Raw genomic sequence first — 21,757 nt, 5'->3', positions numbered from 1 at the left:
ATGTGTGATGTTGGAAGCCTTGTGCAACGACATGTTCAATGTGCATCCATTACACTGAAAAATCCATATGTAACATAAAGATTTGGACAGAAATGTAGATGTTAATTATTGGATGTGCAGTCGCCTCTGACTAATGTCCAAGTGGATATACTTGCTATCACGGAGGGTACCATATGATTGATAGTCTAAATGAAAAGCAATGACCACAATGCCATAGTCTGTGAACATATGTGTTAGTGGATTCATAGTGAACATGGCTGGGGATGGCATACCCAATAAATGCATTTCAGATGCACAGATCTACTGTTGTTGCTGACATTGCAATCTCTGTCCGATGTGTATGACTACTCCACACGAGAGGGGGGATTCAGACCACAGAAATGACAGAAACACTATGTGCCATATTTACAGGGTCACGACAAGCCATTCAGGGTGGCATTATGTAGTCTTAAATATGGCCCTACCGTGAGCCTCACAAAAAGTGAGTTTCTGCCGGGACTGAGGGACTTGTGACTAAGCCCCTAAGTGTAGCAAGGACAGATGTAAACCTTCCACATATGGTAATGCATTTGAATGGCACACTCATGTTGTGTAATGCCTCACACTCATATCTTCACAGATATGGCAAGGTGTGTTAGACCAAAGTGATGTCTGCACAGCATAGTCATTCAACATGCCAATGCCCAATCCATCCTTAGATTGTGTTGGCCATGATAGTCTCCAAAATGTATCACAAACAGGATCACACTTTGGACAGCAATAGCTATTTACATTACAAGCTATCTGCTCAGATGAGATGTGGGGCATGCATGCACACACCCATCAAATGGATGTTCTTAGTGCTGGTGTGCAGCATGGTGGCATTAATATCTGACATGTAGGGACAGACATTAGGCTGTGTAGTCGTACACATGCTATTACATTGGGAGTATCTAAAGGGTTGTGGCATGGTCCACCATGGACTTACAGAAGTTTATATAGGAGATGTTTCATGCATGTACTTTGCAGACCTTGCTCATCCTACTTTGGGTAATGCCAATGGAATCGAGGCCATTGCAGGATGCAGAAGGGGCACTAATGATCAGTAAAACATGAAATGTGTACCATACCATGGTTAAAAAACAGCATTATTCTTAAGCATATTCAATACTAACATGGTCATAACTAGATGTGCCAAGATTGTGCATTTGCATTAAGAAGCATTTGCTTTGCCTTGGTACCTTGGCTGTACTAAATTAGGAGATGACATATATTAGGCAAATGGATGCTCACTTTGACCTTCAAGATAATTTTGGGGTAAAGGAGGGGCAACATGTGATGTTTGAAGCTAGATTTAATGTGTCACGGTACCAGTTCCTAGTTACCTTTTGTATGCCATTTTTTCTTTCTGATTAGATAGACAACATGACTCCGGAGCAGAAGAAGGAGCACTTGATCTGGGAGGAAATGTACCACCACAACCAGCACGTCAACAAAGTCTATCCGGCTATGACCAAAACATTTGACCAGGAGAAGGCATCTGGCAAATGGGGCGCCTTGCCACATGGACAACCAACAGTTGACAGGTATACCAAAGGCAACGCAGGAATAGCAAAGCAGGGTGGATCTGCAGGACCAGTTCCAAGCACCTCCACTGGAAAGCACATCAGACAATATGTTCACGACACTCCACCAACAGGACCCACTGGCACCTTTGAGTAGGACATTAGAAAAGTAATTTCTGATCTGAAATTCAGAGTGGCAGGGATAGAGCACAAAATAGACAATGTTATCCTGCTACTTACCAGAATCAGGCAGACTGCGCAGAGACCATCCCACTCAAAATAAGCCACATGGACCCTTTCTTCCCTTCCCCTGTATATATTTGTTTTTAGTATAGGATGTTTTTCATAGCTTAGTTTAGGTTAGTTGTTGTAGCATAGAGTAGGTATAGTAGTTTAAGTAGATTATCGGTTTCATATGTGGTGGGTACATTATTAGGGGACTGGGGTATTTAGTTTTTTTGTGGGTTGGGGTTGATGTGTTATATATGTGTGTTCATAAAAATAAAATACAAAAGAAATATAAACTTTTCAAAAAAATCTTCAAAAATATATCTATTTGTTTAAGCCTAAATGTATAGATGATTGATGCATAGATGTGGTTTCTGTGGTCATTGCCTGAAGACATGTTTTAAGGAGGGGGTGGAGGGTTGATGTTTATCATGTGGTTTTAACTAAGGTAGATTAAGTTAAGTTATTTGTCGTTAGTATTTAGGATACGGTTGTGTAGGTTAGGAAGGAATAGTTAGGTTTTTTCAGTAAGTTAGTTTTAGTCATATCTATTTTTAAGATTTAATTGAATATCATTGTTTGCTACATACAAGTCTACATCATGATTTACTGTGTAGGAGTTACCATGTATGCTCAGGTAATATTAAGTACATGTCTTTGCCAGCAGTGTTTGACAACATGTGTGACTAGGTCATTTACCTATGGACAGGTGCCTGTCAGGTTGGCCATGGAATCACGTGAGCTATCTTCCAACATCATTGAGCAGTGTACATGGCAATCTGGATGTAAATGGATATACAGCCCAACACAGGTATTCTCATACAGTTGCTCTGTGTGGGTAAGTCATGCGATATGCATTGGAGGAATGTTGTTTTTGAAGCATCCTCCCTAATCCAAGGATTTTTCACTCACAAATTGATGCCTTCCCCATACTCACCCACACTTGCATCACTTGCTTGTCACAGCATCGTTGTTTTTTTGCTACAAACCATGGTTAGACCAGCAACCTGTGATGTGACTTAAATCACTTTTAACATTGACCACATTATACCTGTTGCACTTCATGATTGTGAGCTTGAGTAGCTGCCTGCCAGTCATGTTATCAAATATTTTTCACTCTTTCTGTGTAGCTTTGTCCTATGCTCCCATCCACACATGTCCCTTTAGCAAGTAGTTGGTGTATTTGCCTCACACAATGCATCATGTTCAACTTAGTCCTGACTCAAACACGCATACAACACAGAGGTTGTACTAAGGCCCATATTTATACTTTTTTAGCGCAGCATTTGTGTCGTTTTTTGACGCACAATCGGCACAAACTGACAAAATACAATTGTATTTTTTATGTTTGCGCCGTTTTTGCATCAAAAAGCGGCGCAAATACAGCGCTAAAAAAGTATAAATACGGGCCTAAGTGTTTTTATTTACATGTGCAAATAATTATGAGGCTTACAGGAACAGTTCATAGAACAACAACACCAAAAGATGTATAGAGCCAGTGGATGTCCAAATAGAGTCCATGGGGGAACCTATCATGGGACATGTGGAGGAGAGGAGTGCTTTAGTGAGGACGATGACCAGATTGCAATTAGGTTAGATTGGCCATATTGACAGTCGACAATTGTGTGAGGTCAACAGGGGGAGAATGAAATTGAGGACAGTGCCAGTTGATTTTACACTGGCATATTCATAAGCACAGGGCTAAGGAGAAAGTGGGCAAGCGACACATAAATGCTACCAGGCACTTTTAATGGTAAAGAGGTGCAGTCCACATTTTCCTCCTCTGATGCATGCATTGCTTCAGAGTAGAGGGAGGCACACACACATCAGGGGCTGATGATGTGGATTCTGTGTCCACAGCAGCTGTGGCACCACATAAGGCAGCACAGCAGTAAGGATGACCTGCTGTTTTGCAACACAGCAGCAACCTCATGGTGATAGGCACCCATGGTAGCAATGAATGAATCCTGCTTCCGCTCCATGGACTTCAAGATGACCTCGCTGATGCCACTTTAGCAGGGTATTTACTCATGTCTCTGCCTCATGACACCATCGATGTCAGCCAGGGACTGCTGAAGGCCATAGAGTAGAGAGTAGGTGCCTCTTATGGTGGTAGAGTTGTCCTTATTTGGCTGAGGCACAATTGGACTGCCTCTAGGGTGCCGGCCATGTTCTCCATCCCCTCCCACACCTGATCTGCCAGCTTTTTTCAGACTCCTACAGCAGTCTGTTGGGGGTGGCAAGTGGTGTCTGTTGGATAGTAGGTGGATCATCTGGAGACCCCGCAATGCTATCAAGCCTCCCCGTGACAGCAGATGGTGTCTGTATGGAGCCCAGGATTGGCTGAAAGGTGTCTGTTTATGGTTTGCAGATGGTGATCCACATCACTGTTGAAGTCCGGGACATTCTGCTGGCCAGGAGGTATGGGTTCATCCTCTGCAATGAGATATAAAAATGGTAATGGTGATCTCTGTTAGATGTTGACATGAGTAAACAGGTTGACAATCAAGATTTCAGATTTAGCACTTTCAGTTCATCAATGATGCTTAAGACACATGTTACGCATGGGTATTGATGGCAAACTGCACTGTAGTTCCCTTACAGATGGCAGTATCTACGCATTGTTCTCACAAGCACTGTGTGCCTACTCTGAGGGGGTAGACACTGTCCTACTGGGTAGATTATGATCCTTGACATTCACTCTATTTCATCATGATTAGAGTTGATTAGATGGAGAGTGCCACATGTCATGTGACTCAGGACCATGCCATTGTATGTGTACAGGCCTCCTCTGTTTACCCACCTTTGGGTCCCGGTGCATGCGTTAGTGCCACACAGTGATGCTACCCAGATCATAATTTCACTCTTATGTGCCTAAGACATGTAGGTTCGGTGTGATCACATCCAGTGGAGCTACATGTTGGTTTGTGTTTGAGGGCTATACGTCAGGCATCATCCCACACAGAAGTAATGCTGGAAATAGTGTCAAGTACCTACCTATGTTTACCACATCACTAGGCCCACCCACTTCAGCCTGGAACCTTCCAGTATTTGTTACTATCCCTTGTCAAGTCCCCGTTTGACATCCTCCAACTTAAATACGTGGCGCTGTGAGACAATATTGAATCAGACTCCTTTCTGGCATGTGCTTCATCTTCCCTCAGGTCCACATGACATGTAGGATGTAGTACCCAAATGGGATGTTCTCTGACATCCCTACCCAGCTGTGACACAAGTGTGGCACAGTGAGACACAGCACTGCATGTGTATTGGTGAGGCTACCTTGCAGTACACATGTCCATTCTCCTCCCCCCGGTATGTAGTCTCCCCATTCAGACCGAGTGGCAGTTTTACATGCACAGCCAGTGCCTACAATGCACAGCGGTAGCAGTGCCCCACCCCCAGGCCCACACATCATCATTAGTTTGGACACACATTGTCCTCTGATGTGCATCTCTTGCATTCCACTCCCCCACACTCATTCCGATTTAGTACATGAGAGGAGTTCTGGTGGTCCCTTCCATGGCACCTGACACATGTGTGCTCTCACCCTGCACGCCAGGTAAGCTGAGTGCAATTTAGTTTCATGCAGGGTACTATAGACGTGTCTCTTGACATGTCCCTAGATGTAGATACTTCCCATGGCCCACACCCATTCCATTCTGAGGATGTATGGTGTAGATTAGTGTGCATGGGTCGAAGTGAGACCGAGTAGCTTCTTATTGCAAGGTGACCTGCATTGTCGCAGTCAGGTTGTGAAGGGTAGCAGTGCACATGCATGATAAATTGTTCCAGTCCACGTGTTTTGCTTTGTATTCTGGGAGTTGTAGTTGTAGTGAGTGATGTTGTACATTGCACTGCAAGAGCCCGTACACAAAGAAAGGTGAACGTGGACTGATGCTGCACTTCACACACAGAAGGCAAGCAAGCCAGTGCTTCTTACAGTGAGTTACTGTTCTTTTGACTTCTCCCACACTGTTGACCTTGTCAACAATGGACTGCCATGTGGCCTCATTCCTCCCTCATGGCAATTTTGAAGCGACAAATAGCTGGAGTTGGTGTTTCCATCACCTCAGTGATCAGGATGTTATTCTCCTCACTGAACATGCACTTCCTGTTCCTTTTCCGCTTCCCCTGGAAGTCTGTCTAGACATCCTGGATGGTATTGGGGCTCCTGGGTTTGTCCTGGACTCAACGGTTTCCTCTCTCCTCCATGGCTGCTTCAGGATGGTGTATTTTTTAGCACCAATGCAGTATTTTTTACCTCTTTTTTGATGCATTCTGCTCACAAAAGTGACGCTAGGAAGGCTTGGTTTGCTTTACGTGACGCAACTCAGCCTAGCATCACTTTTGCAGCAATAGCGTCAGTTTTCCTATGACTCGGCAAACAGGTTAGCCTCAATTCTTTTGATGCAGCCGGATCCTTACACCGCGGTACGCCTGTAAATGTTTTGACGCATTGCTGCGTCATTTTTTGTAAATGAGGCTTATTGTATTTTCCCTGACTTAGTACCCCTACCACTCCCCAGTTATCATCACTGCCCCTTAAGCCCCTCTCATTCACCCTGCTTGTCTATAGTGTGGTTTGACATTCTTTGCCAGCGTGACTGTTGGAAAATCTGAAGCTCACACCCCTTGCCCCCCCAACCTTACTGAGCATGTTACGTCCCTGTTACCATGTCTAACTACTTTGATATTAGAAACGTTGCTATAATAATTCTAATGCTGTTTTTTAATTTAAACTTAAAACATCGTGCTATTTGGATGCAAATGTGAATATTTGAAATACCAAATGAACAACATTGCTATTGTAGTGAATATGTATCTGGACGGCTGAATAAAGACTTCCAAACGATATGGAAATTCATCTTTAACACCCAGTATGCTCCCCTTCAGTTATGGTAGCGGACATTCTGTTCAGTCAGAGGGCAGTATAGCCACGTAACAGCTGACCTCTTGATTCGATTTCTATCCAGCGGCCATGGTGCTTCAAAACATACCACAAAACGGCAGGTAATTGCAGCAGCCAGCATCACCTGAGAAGAGCAAACAAGTTGTTTTTATGTGGAAACTATTCCTATATATTTACCTAAAGAATATGGGCCGTATTTATACTTTTTGGCGCACAACTGCGCCAACGCAGTTGTGCGTCAAAAAATTTAACGCCATTCCAAAGCGCCATGCGGGGGCCTTATTTATGGAATGACGTTAGCCGGCGGAGCTGACTGGTGTGCGTCAAAAAAAATGACCCACACCAGGCAGCGCCGGCGTAGGGGAAAATGGCGCTTGGGCGTCAAAGAATGGGGCAAGTCGGTCTGAGGCAAAAAATCTGCCTCAACCCGATTAGCGCCATTTTTTTTTACTCCCACCCTCCATTGACATGACTCCTGTCTTAGCAAAGACAGGAGTCATGCCCCCTTGCCCAATGGCCCTGCCCAGGGGACTTCTGTCCCCTGGGCATGGTCATTGGGCATAGTGGAATGTAGGGGGGCACAAATCAGGCCCCCCTATGCCACAAAAAAAAAGAAAAAAAAATACTTACCTGAACTTACCTTAAGTTCCCTGGGATGGGTCCCTCCATCCTTGGGCGTCCTCCTGGGGTGGGCAAGGGTGGCAGGGGGTGTCCCTGGGGGCATGGGAGGGCACCTCTGGGCTCCTTCCGAGCCCACAGGTCCCTTAACGCCTGCCCTGACCAGGCGTTAAGAAATGACACAAAAGCGGCTGGACGACATTTTTTTTGACTCGCCCACTCCCGGGCGTCTTTTTTGCCCGGGAGTATAAATACGGCGCACATGCCTCGGAGTCATTTTTTAGAAGGGAACGCCTACCTTGCATATCATTACCGCAAGGAAGGTGTCCACGCTAAAAAATTACGCAAACTCCAAGATCTTTGGCGCTAGACGGGTCTAACGCCAAAGTATAAATATGGAGTTAGTTTTGCGTCGGATTTGCGTAAAAAAAAACGTTGCAAATCCGGCGCCTACAGAGTATAAATATGCCCCTATGTGTTTTAAATATACTAAAAAGTGCGCATCAAAAGTGTGGGTATTCCACTTTTTTGGCAGTTAAAAAGTCAAGCTATTTGCATTTATCATAGACTTATAAGAAAACTCGCTTTATTATGAATGTTAAAGTGTTCTTCTAGCGAATTATCTATCAATATGGCACTGTAAGTTAACCCATTCAAACAACCATAAAATATCTAGACATTTGTTTGAGAATTCGGGAATAGTTATGAAACTAGTACCCGGTTTATACAATCTTGATGGAAGCATCAACGCTGCACTAAATTAAGCTGTAGGACTTTCGATGAGCAGCAACAGAACAATTACATTTATTAAGGCCCCTTTGTTATTTAATAGTCGTAGATAAAAAGGTGTACTCAGTGCAGGGACATAAGTGAGGCATAGCAATAAGGGGCTCTTATATTTAGGAAACTGCTGCTCTAAGCTAAAAGAATCTGTACTGAAAACCATTTCTGCATTACTATTGGCTCATTTACTAGACCTTAGTGAATGGGAGCACCCACATGATGGGCAGCTAAAAGCACAATCTAGGTCACACATAAAATTAACTTCCTTAATTGCTGAAATGCAATGTCCTGCATCGTAGTCGAGAATTCCATCAACGATTGACTTGTGATGCAAAGGTATGCATCGAGAATGCGTCACACAGAGGTGGTTTTGAGGAGACTGTGGGCTATGATGCGAGCTCCTGCTTGGGGGTGCATTGCACAGCAGCGTTTCTGACATGGCTGAGAGGTGATGATTCTTGCTGAGATGGTTATGCTCACAGGACCACTGTAAAGCTGGCAAAGCACCTTGAGGCCCAGTTCCGAGGGTCAAGGACATCATTGGCAAGACTTGATGGGGGGGGGAGTAGGACTCACAGCAGACAGATTCTAAGTGCTGGATTCAAATTGATTGGAGCCTTTTCTGCCGCTAATGCTCCCATGAGGAGGCCAGTCAACTAGCCCTTGGACTAACGCTGCTACTCCTGGCTGCAAGATGTAGGTCCAGAACCTTCCCACTCAGGCTCCGGCTTTAAGATGTAGGTCCAGAACATTTGCACTCAGGCAGCAGGGCAGCAGGGCCACAGAGTAGCAGTCCTTCTAATAGAGCAGCACAGCAGTCCTCCACAAGTCAGAGGGGTACTCAGAAGTTGGGTCGGAGGGTCCAAAAAATATACTTGGTGCCAGCTTTGAAGCAGATGACGTTTCTGGAGGTTTCTACCCCAGAGATGTTTTTGAATTTCCTGCCTATCTAACCTGACTCAAGCATGTCTGGTGGCACAAAAGCTAGTGTTTAAACACTTTGTGTGTGTGTTAAGGCAGATCCTTTGTGATGTGCAAGTGTGTTAGGTGGCAGCACTGCCCCCTCATCAAATCAGAGATGACCCATCCTGCCAAACATGTTCCCACTTTGTCTCACGGTCTAGGAGCAATACACATTTTTATTTTTAGGTCCCCTCCAAGTAGAACGATTTGACTTGCAGATATATAGGTCACTGGATCTCACAGAATTTAGAGGAAGTAAAGACTTGTCTTGTAGGGGCAATCAAGATTTTCATATTATGGTCTAAATTATTATTCCACGGAGTGCAGAATTAAGCTATTTCATAGCACAAATGTAGTATTATATTTTTCATGTTATAGGAGTATGAGTGGCCAAAGTCTGATGCAATGTATATGGCACCTGATAAACAACTGGGCTAGAAGGTCCAATATTTATTGGTGCAATACATAGCACCTAACATTGGTTTTCCCACTGAAATGGGGAATAACATATAGATTTTGATGTAGAAGAATATGTGTGCCCTGGTATTTACCAGACATTTCTCTCCCAAAAAATATCAGTGGGTTTGGTCTGCTGAAATATATCAGTGGATGCAGTTTTTATCAAATTTGGTATTTATCAGGAGCAGTAATATTCTCACAACCCATAATTCCTATGAATATGGTTGTATAATTTACAGTACCTATCAGACTTTGTTGAGCCACTTGTAACAAGGGCCTTATTATCATTATTTCAAGAGAAAGGTGTTTTCAATTATTTCCCATTGCAACACTTATTCATTGCATGCAAGCTCAGTAAGTCGATGCATGACCTTAAACGCACACCAAACCCTACAAACCAACTTTTTGGAAGATGGGATTACTTAAACTCAAGAGATAAAGGCCTCGATTTAGAGTTTGATAGAGAAGGAACTCTGCCACAAGGGAGATGGAGCACCCGCTCCACCAAACTGAAGGTCTGCCCACATCATTTAGAGATAGGCAGACCTTCAGTATGTCAGCAGAGTGGACTGCTCCATTTCTGTCACAGATATGCAGATTTGATGACTCTACAGAGTGAGAGCTGTCGGACTTTTACACATTTGTCTGCCTGCACTATTTAGAGAGTGCAAACCAATGACGTGTTTTCAATGTCTCTCACCACCAGGTAAAACCTAGCAATAAGGGGCACTGAAAACTCCAGAAAAACACACGCATTGAGAAAACACTGCCATAGCAAGAGAGTCATTGTGTTTTTCTTTCTATTTTCAGATACAAAATACCACCCGTCAAACTTCAATGTATTGGCAGAAACTACTGTAAAGGCAGTTCTTGCAAATGCACAAGATGTCTGCCAGGCCAACAGCTCTAAATATAGAGGGCACGTACGCCCTCAGGGTGACAGAGTATTTTACCCCAACAGAGTACCTTATTCTGTCTTCATGTTGGAGTAAATCTCATCTGCAACACTCTAAATCAGGTCCAAAGTATTTCGCACAGGATCAAGCAATTCTGGAAACCATGTGGGCCCCAACTTCAAGTTGAGCAGAGCAGTGTTCAGGGTACAATACTGCTTTGCCATAATATAACACTCCCAGTTGCTCTAAAACTGTCCTTTGACTGCCTTCTTGGTCGATTTGCCCATGCATGGCGTTATTATGAATGATGCCCATTCAAATGTCATTAGGGTTACTATCAATGCAGCCATTGCACTTGCCACGAGTGATGCAATAGTTAGGGTGCAAGAAATTTATAGTGAGGGCGAGAGTTAAAGTTACTTTAGGACACAATGTACACTTACTTGAAATAACTATAACTTGTGAATTTCAGTTGATTTGTTAGTTTAAAACATTATGTTTAACTGACATTTTCACCTAACTGTAATGCCTGTTTAACCATTGTTTTTTATCAGAGGCTTTCTAAGGTTTCATTTTTTCAATGTAAGATAAGATATTATAAAAATTCCTAACCATGACATCACTTTTGTTATTTTCAGTGAATTTCTATATCTTTTTTAACGTAAAGTGAGGTATCTATCACTGTGCGCTGTGTGGGGTCGGGGGCAAGGTCTGGCCTCCGCCAAACCCTGTGCCCAATACACCATGGGTGGTCTACCCTCTACCTCTCAAAGCCTTCAGCAATGGGTGGTGCGGTGTTGGGCAAAGGGCCTGGCAGCAGGCCCTGCACCCTTCACCACACAGGCACACAAACCCCTTTCTTTCTCATTTTCTTGCATCACAGATCTGTGGGTCTGCCGGGATTGTCCCGGAGTCTGCACTGTGGCTTGCAGTGGATCTGTAGATTCATGGAACCCCAAATACATTCGGCCCTCCGGAACGCCCCACAAGGCCCACGAGGTCAGAGTACCCCTTCCCCGTCCCATTAAATCTTTTTTAATTTTATTTGTAGGATTCAGGACCGAGTACCAAATCTTAAGATGGTGGCCACAACTTTGCCTTCAGGTGGCGGCCAGCCGATCACAATGCATGCTTTAGCTAATGGATCCATAGTAGAACCGCAGTGTGAAATATAAATAAACAGATTTACTTCAAATAACAAAAAGCACACTTTCTGGGTCAAGATCTAGCTTTCTGGGAAATATGGTGTAATTCAGTTCTATTGTTTTAGCTGTAGCGTTGCCTAAAATTCAGATGGAAAAGTGCATGAAGAAAACACATGTATATATTTTTTTTTCACTGAAAAAAACAAAGGTCACAGGGACGCTATAGTTAGGAAATAGAATTTAAAAAACTATACCAATTCACTTAAAAACCAAAGGTTACAGGGACTTTATAGTTAGACTCACATTTTAAGTGTACAAAACCATAGAAATTCACCTTTTATACTTAGAGTTATCTCTGTCTCAGATAACTATAACTCAGCATTTTATTAGAGATTAGCCCCGGGAAGGTGGCAGTTCCCGGGGCATAACTATGCCATAGGAGGGGGCAAGTGGGCCACCTCCTTTATTTCAACATGCCCCTGGGACCTGGCCCACCTGAGGGCTTCATAAACACAAGTGCAGGAGTCTGCACTTGTTTTTTTTTGTTGCTGTGGATTCGCCACAAATTTGTGTCAAAAATGTTTTTTTTAAACTGCTTTTTTTGCTCTGGCGGGGTCCCTCTGGGACCCTAGCACCGTAGATAGGTGGTCAGGGTGTCCCTACCCTGGGCCCTTTATTTTTTTTGTTTTGTTTTGTTTGGACTCAGCTGAAGCCGAGCCCCATGATGGCTGCCAACACTCCATTGTTGAAGTGTTGGCAGTCAACCAGAGCTATATGTTTCGCTGCATAAGCTCGTCATTATTCGCAAAAGTCTTCAGGGAGGATCTGTGGCCCTAGATCTATTTTGCCTTTAATTCCTCTGAAACTACTGAACGGATTTACACCAAATAACAAAAAGCGTAATTTGTGTACTGAAAGATATCTTTATGCCAAATTTGGTGTAAATCCATCCAGTGATTAGGGATGTAGTCATGTTCAAAACTCCTATGGGAATTAACATGTGAAAAGCGGTTTTTTTACCTCCCATTTTTCTCAGTCCCCGCTTGACAGATCACTCTGTAACTTTCCATGCGCACCAAGAGTTACTGGGGCACTTTTATTGTAAAATGTTGTGAAGATTCTCAAACAGTGCCAAAAATATAGGCATTCAATAACACTTTTTCCATGGAAACATAGTCCTTACAATAACTATCTACTAGGTCTGCCAGTAGGTTATATATATATATATATATATATATATATATATATAAATATATATTTTTTTAAAAATCTTTTTATTTTTATTTTCAAACAATTCAGGGTATTCATCCGGATTCTTAGATCACAAATACCAGTTCATAGCAAAGCAACAATATCACAGGAACTGTAACAATGGTATCTCTATTCGCAACCGTTATTGAGTAGTGGACATATATTCGAGTCTACATATGACATTTAATGTGATAGTCGCCATCTGTTGAGCAAATCTCATTGTGTGCTAGTGCCTCTAGTCGATGTTGGTACATTGCCGGATAGGTAATAACACTTATCATATAATAGTCCCTGTGCAGGGCTGTGCGGGAATAGACCTGAAATATACTACCGCTTAACAATAAGGAAAGAACCTGCTTGGCATATATGAGGGGGGACGTCTGGATCTTCATCTATGTCTACTATAACTCCTCGGCCTCCGGCCTTTACTTTCGGTTACCAAGGACAGAGGGGGGGAGAGGGGGTAAGCCACACAGGCTCCATGTTCTTGTTTCAAAAGTAGTGCAAGTTTGTCATACATTTGTAGGGCAATCTAATGTTGAGCTTTCTCAAAAGTCTCCGTTTTCGCTTTAGGGTCAGCCAGGGCGTTGCCAATATTCGGCGGACGGGAGATGGAATTAAAGGAAAATATCCATGGAAAACAGCTCATGTGGACGGGTCACATGATGGCAGCCTAACAGGGGGTGTTCTGGTGTCATCTCTCTGCCAGCCTCTTGTGCGCCCAATTTATCTTCCAGTTTCGCCAGGCAAGTATCCCAAAGCGTTACCCTCCATCTCCATCCTGTGCTTGCCTATCCTGGTCTAATGCATTAACCTCTGCCGTGGTCCAACGCAGCACCACCCGGAGCCAGGCCTGTACATCCGGGGGGCGTGTAGCCTTCCAAGCCATGGCGATCATACATTTAAACAGTGTTAGGGCAAGATCAACAAATTTCATATAGTACTTGGATCGTTTATTCTGTTTGGTCACTCCCAGTAGGCAAAGGAGCGGGTCCAATGTGAGGGACACGTCTATAATGTCAGATACATGCTGCATTATGTGTCTCCAAGTGCTGTGTATCTCAGGACATTCCCAAGTCATATGCAGGAAGGTGGCATCGTCGTGACCACATCGCGGGCACCTCGGGGTGGCTTCTGTGAACATGTGGTGAAGTCTATGTGGGGACAGGTATGTTTGGTGGACATAATTAAAATGTGTACATTTCAGTCTAGCATTTCGTGAAACATGCCGCACCTGTGCTAATGCCATTGTCCACTGTTGATCTGTCAACTCGATACCCTGTCCCATCGTGCTTTACTGCAAGGATGTGGTATAGCTGGGGTCTCCTTCAATAGGATATAAAGATTAGATACTGCTTTTATCCCTGACCTTGTGTTAAAATATAATGGTGTCCAGGGTGTGTTGTCGGCCCCAGGGGGCTGGACTGCCATATATGTTTCACAACGGCACAAAGGGCCGTGTGCACAAGAAACTGTCCGGGGTCTAGGTGGAATGTTGTGCTAGAGTCTGTAAAGGAGCGCAGGCGCCCTTCATCGTAGAGATCACCCATGTGCAGCAACCCAACTTCCTGCCATATGCAAAAATTGCATACCTGCTTAAGATCATGTATCTGTGGTATTTCCCATATTGGGAGTTTAGGCAAATAGGGGAATGGATGTTTTCGTCGTTGAATATAGCGAGTCCACGTTGTCCGCGCTGTACGCATCAGCAGCCCTATGTCGGCTGTAGGTTCATTCTGCCCTAGGAACCACGCAGTACTCCCGTTGTTTCCAACTTGTGCCGTACCATAATCCCCTCTACTGATTGACTACCTGCTAACCAAGCCATTACCCACTGCAGTTCTGCTGCTGCATAATATCTTCTATATCAGGGATCGCCATACCTCCTTCAAGCATTGGGTATTTTAACACATCTAGGGATACTCTTTTGCGTCCTGAGCCCCATATAAGCACTCTCAATAAGCTGCGTATAGTGTTAAACAAGTCCCGTCCGGGCGATATTGGCAATGCCAGAAATAGATAGAGTAGCCTAGGGAGTACTAACATTTTCACAATCGCTGCTCTGCCCATAGGAGAAAGGGGTAATCGCGTCCAGAAGGGTAGTGACCTATGGATAGAGGACAGCGCTTTGTTAAAGTTGCCTTCTACTAAATCCGTTTCAGTCAGGTATACATCTATGCCCAAATAGTGAAAACTCCCAGTTACCCATGCTAGTCTCCCTTGTGTGGGTATTTGGTTCAGCGTGTCATTTGTCTTTACCAGGGGGAACACAAAGGATTTGCTCCAGTTTACACCAAGGTCCGACAGTTCACTGTCCAGTATCTTGTATAAACCAGTTAAGGTGTTGTCAGTTTTCCGCAGATAAATTAATACGTCATCTGCATATAGTGATGTAATATGCCAGCCACCATCAACCCATAAGCCCCATTCACTGTCCTTCGTCCGCAAGTGCGCTGCAAGGGGTTCCACAGCCAATGCAAAAAGTACCGAAGACAGCGAGCAACCATGTCTTGTCCCTCTTTGAATGGGGAAGGGGTCCGATATGTAGTGGCCAGTTCAGACTCTAGCCTGGGGCGTAGTATAAAGCAGCTGTATCCACTGTAAAAATTGGGGACCTAGCCCGAAGCGTCTCAGCGTCCACATCATGTAAGGCCAACCTATTGTGTCAAACGCCTTTTCAAAATCTAATGATACCGCCACTTGGTCGCCAGTACCCTTGGAAACCGCATCAATGATATGGCACAATATACGAGTGTTATAGTGGGTGGCCCTGTTTGGTATGACTCCGTTTTGATCTGGATGGATTAGGGATGAAAGTAAAGGAAGCAACCCATTTGCCAGTATCTTACTTAGAATTTAGTAATCAATATTGAGCATAGAGAGGGGGCGATAGGAGCTCACTTCTAGGGGGGTCTTTACCTGACTTAGGAAGCACAATAATGAGGGCCTCATTCATCGAGGTGGGAAGTCCCCCTCGCTGATAAGATGCCTCATATAGGGCGATTAGCCCAGGTGCAAGACGGGTTCTCATATGTAGCGTAAAATTCAATAGGCAACCCGTCTAAGCCTGGGGTCTTCCCTCTGGCCATTTGTTTTTTTGCCAATTGCACTTCAACAAGTTGTATGGGCTGTTCCAAGTCTCGCTTTTGCTGCTGTGTAAGGGTGGGGAGGGGGAGATCGTGTAGTATTGGGTGACTGTCAAATGAGGAGGGGGTCGTTTGCGCCGCATATAAGGTTTTATAATATTGAGCAAAGGCCTTGTTAATAGCCTCTTGAGTATTGACCACCTCACCTCTGTCGTTCCTAATCGCACCTAGCACCATTCGCGGCACCTCAGAGAGCAACAGCCAGGCCAACATACGTCCTGGTTTGTCCCCCTCCCTGTGTTGTCGAGTCAAATATTCTTTATAGTCTAATTTCCCAAGTCTATCTAATTCCTCTCAATATCGCTTACGCTGAAGTGTCAATGTGCGTCGCACGGAGGGATCAGCCATAGCTGCTTTCTCCAGCCGACATATTTCCTGTTCTAGGTTCAATGTAGTGCGTGTAAAGGCGGTCTTAGCTCCCCAAGAGGAGGTCATGCAATGACCTTGTACAACCACCTTCATTGCATCCTGTTCTACTCTAGTGTCGCCCACCGATCTGTCGTTGTGTTGAAAGTATTCCGTAATAGCTGTACCTGATTGTATTCTATAAGGCACATCTTGTAGGGCTTCCACTCTTAGTCTCCATGTCGGTGTCTTTGGTTTGGGCCTTCCCCATTTGAAAACCACCCGTAGGGGGTTATGGTCGGAAAAGGTCCTACCCAAGTACTCTGAACTAGGGATGTTAGGCCACATAAGCGGGTCACAAAAAATATAATCCAATCTCATATGTATGTTGTAGCCTGGTGCATAGTATGAATATTCCCTATCTTCAGGATGGTGTAGACGCCAGATATCATGTAGCCGCATAGCTTGCCATTGATGGAAGTCCATTGATGGAAGTGTTTAGTAGCGTGTACACCGGGAGTGTTCGGTAAGGGGGGAGTCGATCGATCTAGATCTGTGTTTTGGATACAATTAAAATCCCCCCATAAACTAGGAGTGTTCGGATCCTGTAATAAAGTCGGGGATAGCTCATTGAAGAAGGATCCTTGCATTGTGTTGGGACCATATATGAAGGTCAGGAGAATGGGATGACCATCTAAGTGACCTTCTAACAGAACATATCTGCCATTGCGATCAATATGTATCTTAGTTTTAATGAACGGTACCTCTGGAGCTATCCAGAATAAAGTGCCTCTAGCAAATGCGGAATAAGTGGTGCCATAAATCCGACCCCTCCAGCGACGGGCAAGCTTAGCTAGTTCTCCCTGTATCAAGTGTGTCTCTAGTAAGCAGGCGAAATGTACCCGGCGTCTCCTAAGATAGGAATATATTCTGTATCGCTTAATGGGATTACCCATGCCCCGGATGTTCTAAGTCAACACAGTATATTCAGTAGCCATTATTGCCTAGGTTTAAAATTCTATGCATCTTGTGTCCCCCTCCCCTTCGATCACCAATAACTGGCCCAACTGTAACCTCCTCGATCACCAAGCATTTACATATATTAACAACGAACAAAACGACTCCCAGAGCCCAGGCCTGATCAGGAACGAGTATCATGCCAAAATCCCCAAAAACATACTTCTAGGAAGTATAGAACTGTAATGTATATATATCCATTCGGTGAAAGCACACCACTTGGCCTTCCCTGCTTTCGTGGGGGCGATGGGAGGAGCCATAGTGTAAGCGGGAGTCCGCACCGTGGGCCCCATAACATCTCAATGAATCTGCGTCTCAAGCCCCGGGAGATCGACCAAACAGGCGATGCACAGCTCCGCGCTGTGGGGATCTACAGAACCCAGTCACCCCCTTTACTCGCATTCATAGATCGTCTGCCAAACGCGGGGTCAGTGTCGGCCCTCATCATCCACTGATCCCCGCGAGGGCGGCGGGGTCCCTGTAGCAGTGTCAGAGGGAATCTGAGGGTTCTCTGTTAGAGCATAAAAGGAGCTGGTAGATAGCTGTGATGCTTCCTTTATGGCCTCTTCCCGTTCTTTAACTGCTTGGGCTAAGGAAGGTCCCGTTTTGCTATATTTTCGTTTGCGTTGTTTCGTACGTGGGGTCAACCAGGTGGATTCGTCTTGGTGGTCCGGAGTCGTGTGCATTAATCCCTTCGCATGCAGCTAAGTCCATGTGTTCTTTGGCGAGTGGAAAAGTTGCGTCGCCTCGTCATCGATCACCCGAAGCTTCGCAGGAAATAGCAGTGCATATTTATAGTTCAATTCTCGTAGACGTTGTTTCACCTTAGTAAAGGAGTTGCGTTGTGTCTGCACTGGTGAAATCTGGGTAGGCTGAGACTTCTGCGTTCTCATACCACCATGGGCCATTAGATTGGGAGAGCTGTAAAATTAAATCCCTGTCTCGGAAGTTTAAAAGTCGAGCTATTATAGGTCGTGGAAATGCGCCCGGTCGGGGGGGTCAGCCTGGGACTCTATGGGCCCTTTCAACAGAAAAGAACTTGGAGGGATTTCCGCCCAATACAGTGTTAATCAGCCATTGTTCCACAAATAGTTCCATATTGGGTGATTCAACTTGTTTGGGGAAACCCACCAGTCTAATGTTATTGCGGCGTGATCTCCCCTCAGCGTCCTCCGCTCGTTTGTGCAAAGCCGTCAGTTCCAGCTTTACCTGTCCCATTTGAGTCCGTAGGTCTTGCACTGTGGGGCGGATGGCCGCCAACGAGGATTTAGTTCCCTCTACCCGGTCTGTCAGATTACGATGATCCACGTGAAGTAAATTGACCTCTGAGGGTATTGCATCAATCCTCGATTCCAGTGACGTTTTTGTATCTAGTATGGCCTGCAGAACTTTAGCAAATTAAGTGGAGTGTGACTTGAGCGTGGCATCTAAGTGTTCCAGCGTTTTCAACGCTCCTCCCTCCTTCAGGATGTGGTCCACATCGGGCCCTGTATTTCTGGAGCTCTTAGTTTTGCCCATCATTTTGGATCTTCAAGGGGCACTGATAACGGTAAGAGAATCGTTCGAGGAGTACTCAGGGGGCCTCAACAAATGTTGTAGGATATCAGACAAGTGATTTTTTTTTGTCCCTGTCTCTTTCCCAGTCTTTCCCAGTTGAGTCGCAGATCAAAGTTCATGTACAAATCACTTTTATAGTACAACAGTCATACATGGTATCTCAGGCCATCAGGGAAGCACCGCCGGATGGCTCACCTGAACCATGGGCGGCTGTGTAGGCCTGTATTTTGGGAGTGTTCCCAGTTAATTGTCCCATTTGGGGCGGTGGTTCTCATTTGGCTGGCAATGTCCCCATTCGCATTAGATCTCCGGGAGATGCCAATCACCAGGTCTGGGCATCCCTTTCACATGTAGGCCTTGGTCGAGTTCCCCCTTCACTGCTGCAGGCCCAGTAATCATCAAATGTCGCTGACGCCGCTTCGATGTGCCATGGAGGCAGCTTGGGCCTCCGCGGCCCTTCCGATTCAAGCTCCGCCTGTGCCACCGCCTGCGCTGTCACCTGTTTTCGAGCTCCGAGGCCTTCTCTGTGGCTGGGTATTATATCACGGCCGGAAGTCAGGCCGCACTTCCCCCTTAATCGGCCAGTGTGTCTAGAGGTTCCGGCTCCCTCTACCAATCCTCTGATCCCCTCTAGCGATCCTCAGCGGGTGCTCACCTCCATAGTGGTACCTGGGCTGGGTTCAGCATTCTTGTCTCTTGCGAGTCGCGGCTCCGTCACGGCCACCAGCAGCACAGTACATTACGGGCGATGCTCGACTCCGGGGCCTACGGGCTCGTAGCCGCCGCTCCTCTGTCGGGTTGCATTAGGCGCCCTCGCCGCCCTCATAGGCTTTGGAAGTCTCTCCGGTGCCTCCAATTAGTTTTCTGCTTGATTCTCCAGAGGCTCGGTTCGCGTCCGGTTCTATGTCAGGATATTTTTTCGGGGCCCTTGCGGAGCTCTGATTCAGGCATCCGCTCCAGCCGCCATCTTGACTCTGCCCCCCTGCCAGTAGGTTATATATATATATATATTTTGACCTCATTTTTGCTGGCTTTAGGACTATGCGCACTTTACCACTGCTAATCAGTGCTAACGTGCATGTGCTCTCTCCTTAAAACATGGTGACATTGGCTCATACCCAATTGGCTTATTTTATTAACTTGTAAGTCCCTAGTGAAGTGCGCTACATGTGCCCAGGGCCTGTAAATCAAATGCTACTAGTGGGTTGCAGCACTGGTTGTAGCACCCACTTAAGTAGCCCGCTAACCATGTCTCAGGCCTGCCACTGCAGGGCCTGTGTGTGCAGTTTCACTTCCACCTCAACTTGGCATTTAAAAGTAATTGCCAAACCTTAAACGCCCCTTTTTCTACATATAAGTCACCCCTAAGGTAGGCCCTAGGTAGCCCATAGGGCAGGGTGCTGTGTAGGTAAAAGTCAGGACATGCACATGTGTGTTCTATATGTCCTGGTAGTGTAAAACACCTGCATTCGTTTTTACACTGCTGTGAGGCCTGCTCCTTTCATAGGCTAACATTAGGGCTACCCTCATATACTGGTTGAGTGGTAGATTCTGGTCTGAAAGGAGTAACAAGGTCATATTTAGTATGGCCAGAATGGTAATACAAAACCCTGCTGACTGGTGAAGTTGTATTTCATTACTATTTTAGAAATGACACTTTTAGAAAGTGAGCATTTGTCTGCACTTAAATCCTTCTGTGCCTTACAATCCACATCTGGCTAGGTTTAGTTGACAGCTCCCTTGTGCATTCACTCAGACATCCCCAAACATAGGATGCTCAGTCACACTTGCATATATCTGTATATTGAATAGGCAATTGTCCAGACAGTAATAACTCCCTTACAAATACCAAATTAATGAAGGAATACTATCACAAAATGTGTGGCAAAATTCCTATATTTTCTGCTTTTTTTGTTTTGCTTGCTCCTTTCTATATCCCTGTAAATATCACTGCTGCCCTGTGCCCATGGTAATTATGTACTATATCTAGAGCCTAAATAAATAAAGTAATACCTAAATAAATGAACTGCTCTATAGGCTAGGCTTCTTCAGTGCGTAGCTTTTGAGCTACTAGCTGCTCTCCAGCTATCAGTAAGTAGATGTCCTGTGGGCAGCCCAGTGCACTAAATTAGAAACTTTTGCTTGGATGAATTAACATATGTATACTTTGAAAAACACCTCTTTCAAGACAAAAATTTGTGTATTTTTAGATCTCATAAGTCATTTTTTCTGGAAAAATGGTTGAATTTCCAAAATATATTTAAGGCTGATTTTTGAGTGATACAAATCAAACGGCGTTGGGAGACTTATTACAAATATAATTACCTAACTGCTAGGAGCAGCACAGCTATGACTGTTATGTATTACACATATAGAGGCATTCCACATTGGCAAAGTCATTTTTTTACATCTTTGTTGCCAACCATGCCTGATGCACTGGGGTGATCACAGCTGTTAATCCTACATATGGTGGCCACTAATGCAATCTTCTCTTATGGGGTTACGATTACTTCACTAATAATATTAGTAGTTCGGCAGGATTTTCATTGAACATAAGTAGCTTTTATTTCAGAAAAGGCCTGAGATCGCAGAAATCGGTTAACAACTAAGCTCTCTTTTTTGGTGACAACCAAAAAAGAGATCCCAGTGCCATAGTGATAGCACACATTTCCTAGAGGGCCAATTTTGATATGCAAATTCTTCAGAAAATGTTTGAAGTTCTTCTGTGTATCAAACCTTATTTCCTCAGTAAAAAATAAATATGTTTTGCACATGTACGATTAAGGACTAGTAATCAAACATGATTAACACTTCTAGTCATTACACGAATTTTGTGGCTTTAGAACGGCAGTTTTATCGATTACATGCAGTTTGCTCATGAAAAGGCAGGTTC

The sequence above is a fragment of the Pleurodeles waltl genome, chromosome 9 (genome assembly GCF_031143425.1).
Source record: "Pleurodeles waltl isolate 20211129_DDA chromosome 9, aPleWal1.hap1.20221129, whole genome shotgun sequence".
NCBI lineage: Eukaryota > Metazoa > Chordata > Amphibia > Caudata > Salamandridae > Pleurodeles > Pleurodeles waltl.
Note: the sequence above shows the minus strand (reverse complement) of the source record.